This window comes from Cetorhinus maximus, chromosome 25, assembly GCF_964194155.1.
Source record: "Cetorhinus maximus chromosome 25, sCetMax3.hap1.1, whole genome shotgun sequence".
NCBI classification, from domain to species: domain Eukaryota; kingdom Metazoa; phylum Chordata; class Chondrichthyes; order Lamniformes; family Cetorhinidae; genus Cetorhinus; species Cetorhinus maximus.
Genome location: NC_135903.1, coordinates 15,685,656 through 15,689,048, shown reverse-complemented (window position 1 = coordinate 15,689,048; position 3,393 = coordinate 15,685,656). Strand labels below are relative to the sequence as shown.

Genomic DNA, 3,393 nt, shown 5'->3' with positions numbered 1-3,393 from the left:
GGGATGGCCAGCCATTAACCGTTCTCCACACTGACCCATTCCAAGATGGTACTCACCCTTCCTGAGCGCAGCAGATCATTGAACCTCTTCCGGCACTGGAGCCAGGTGTGCCTCACCACGTCGTGGCTGCTGACTCTGGATGCCACCTCCTCCCACGCCCTCATAGTGAGGTGCAGAGGGGAGGCCTCCTCCTCCTGTCTCTGGGGGCAAGGGTGTCCCTTCTGGCAGCCACCTCCTCCAGGAGGGAGGGGAGGTACTTGTCGGAGAAACCTGGGGCTGACTGCCCCGCTGACCTCACCACGATTCTCCTTCACGCCTCCCTGGGGCTGCCTGCGCTGCTTTTGAATCGGCCACCGGGCCGTCATTGGACCCGGCGAACAACAGGTCCCTGCCCCCTCCCGCCCCCTCACGGAGGTTCTCCAGCTGCCTTTCAAGGCTGGGCGGGCCTTAATTGGCCCACTAGCGTGAAATCACCTTCCGGCCTCAATGGCGGGCGGCGGTCGGATTCCTGACTGCCACCACTCTCCCCCGACGAGGCCAAAATTCTGCCCAAGGCTAACTATTCAAATAAGGTCACTACCTATTTAAATATAGTGGCAGAGGAATTCCATACGCCTGCATAAATCATTCGTTCACTACACACACCATTATTTCAGGACCTATAAGAGGACCTATAATGCAAGTCGTATAAAAGATTATATTCCTCCAACGCTTCCTCCTCCCACCCTCTGAAAATAATTAGTCCAGGACATCAATTCCATCTAAATTATTCAACCTTGACTTGCATGAGTTCCTGATAGAACTTTCACAATCCCACACAAATCTTTGGGCATACTCTGTAGTTTTACCACAAGTTCTCAATCAGATCCCTGGAGCTCGTTCTAATGCTGCGCTGTCTACAGGCCGCCTCCATATATTGCTGTGCCCAATTCATAAGGCATCATGTACCACTCTGTTCACCCTGACGAGCTCCTGCATTTAGCGCTTTGCCCTATTGTTACCACAGTTACGTGTTATGCTTTGCCCAATCCACACTGCCTCTCTGTTTGATATTTTGTTCAGTAGATGTAATGCTTCTTTTTGTTGAGTCCGTACAACACCTCTACTTAATGCAAGGTTCAGTCCATGAGACTGTCCTATGGGATATACGGTTTCCCTGGTTTGTAGTCAGTGAGAGCCTGGAGACATCTGACAGCACTTACATGAAAATGATGAAAGGAAATTTGAAAACTCTTCTGTGGAAAAGCCAGAGAAAGGCCCAGTGCCTGCACAGTAAAGGCATTTTTGTTATTAATATTCATCAGGAATCTATGAAAACAGCAAATGTACTTGAACTCTTTTAACTTTGAAAGGAGGGTATTCCTTTTCTTAATGTAGTTTGAGGCTGTCAAATTCAAATATTTTCAGCATATTTTAAAGGTCACTCCGCTTCAACCAAGCCAATATTTAAAGCAAGTTCCTGCCTGAGCATCTCAAATTTTCTTGAAACGTGGTAACTGAATCTCTAAAGAGGCGAGATGATTGTTTTTGGTGGCATTCTGCCTTTTAGACAGACGGCAAGGGAGAATAATTTATTATCAAGGAGTTGGAAACTTGGTCTAAATGCTTTCAGTATTAGAGCTATTTATTCTAGAAAAATTAGAATCTACTGATAGTTTCTGTAAAAACTGGAAATTAAAAAAAAACTATGCTGCTCGGTTTGGAAATGTAATCTGTCCTGAATTGATTTCATATTTAAGTACTATTTGAGTATGATCATTTTAAGTCCTATGGACCCACAAAGCTCTAACATAAGGCATTGTTATTGGCCCCTTTGCTTGGCTGCTTATCCTCTCATACTATGCTTGAAACAGGCCATTCTCTGACAATTCCTATACTTGAGGTGTGCTCACTATTGGACTGGAAGCAAACCTGACAGCTGATTTGATAGATGTAAGACAATAGATATTCATTTTCCCGGTACATGGTAGCACTCATGCTTCCCTGTCAGGTTCAAGCTCCACTCTAGAGATTTCAACAATGAATCAAGGTTAACCCTTCAGTGCACTAACATAAGAGTGCTGCACTGTCAGAGGTGCCACCTTTTGGATGACATGTTAAACCGAGCCCCCGTGTGCCATAAACTATCCCATACCGCTACTTGAAGAAGAGCCGGGGAGTCTTTGTGATGCTTTGTTCAATGTTTCTCTCTTAACCGACACCAGCAAAAACAGACATTTGTCTCATTATTTTTTTCTTTGTAAATGTAGTGATTTATTAATAAGTTAATAACTTTTTATATAGATGTTCTCTGAAAACCACACTTCTTTTGTGCATGAGTCCTAGGCCCCCAGATGCAAAGCTCCCCTCAATCCTCGGTTTCAGACTCCTCTTCATCTTGGCTGATTTGGAAGTAGCGGAGTTTATAGCTTTCTTTATCGGAGACGGTAACCCACAGCCAGTCCGGCAGATTGTTCTTCCTCAGGTACTTTTTGGTCAGGTACTTTAGGTATCTTTTGGAGAACCTCCTGGTCAAGGAGACAGTGATCTTGTTTTTCAGACTCTCAATCTGGACAATGTTGCCCAGGTTTCCGGCCTTCCCACCAACCTTCACTTTCTCCCGCAGAAACTGCTCAAAGTTGCTGCAGTCGAGGATCCCATCTTCCATTGGGTTGGAGAGGTTGAGAGTGAACCTCCAGACGGGGTTCTTCTTGCCTTTAAGGAGCACAGATGACCTCTTCGGCGCCATCCCCCCCCCACCAAAACCGCTCCGCTCCCGGGACCCAAAAAGCAAAGTGATTTAGGGGGCACCCAAACTTGAACTGAGGACCTCTTGATCTACAGTCAAATGCTCTACCACTGAGTTATACCCCCAACCTGTTTTGTCTCATTGTTGTTTGGGGGATCTTGTTTAGTGTAAATCGCCTGCCACCTTTGCCTACACTCCAACAGTGACTATGCTTTAACTGCCCTTCATTGGTCATGAAGATGATGTGAAAGGCCTGATGTCAATGCAAATTCTTGTTTATATACTTAGTTATATGATCTTTTTTGTGTCTGCTCCCTCTTCAACCTTCTCTCCTCTTCTCCCAAGACCCTGACTAATGCTTAGACTTGGTTTGTGTCAGGGATGCTGCTTGGTACTTACATTGGCTCCCAGTCCGGCAATGCCTCAGCTTTAAAAAGCCCGTCCTTGTAATCAAATCTCTCCATGGCCTTGTCCCATCCTGTCTCCATAATCTCCTCCAGCCCCACAATGCTCTGAGATCTCTGCGCTCCTCCAATTCCGGACTCTATCGTGCCCCGATCTTCCAGCTGTGTTTTCAGCAGCCTCGGTCCTAAGCTCTGAAATTCTTTCTCCAAACCTCTCCCATTAACTTCTCTCTCCAGCATTAAGGCACTCCTTAGAACCTA

At 46.0% G+C, this 3,393-nt stretch overlaps 1 non-coding gene and 1 pseudogene across 1 annotated transcript; both read right to left on the bottom strand.

Moving 5' to 3' along the window:
* Positions 1 to 2,236: 2,236 nt before the first annotated feature.
* Positions 2,237 to 2,734, bottom strand: LOC144667732 (ribosomal protein eL22-like pseudogene; annotated as a pseudogene).
* Positions 2,735 to 2,781: 47 nt separating this feature from the next.
* trnay-gua (transfer RNA tyrosine (anticodon GUA)) lies at positions 2,782 to 2,853 on the bottom strand. Its single transcript has one exon. It is a non-coding gene; the product is annotated as a tRNA-Tyr (tRNA).
* Positions 2,854 to 3,393: the final 540 nt, after the last annotated feature.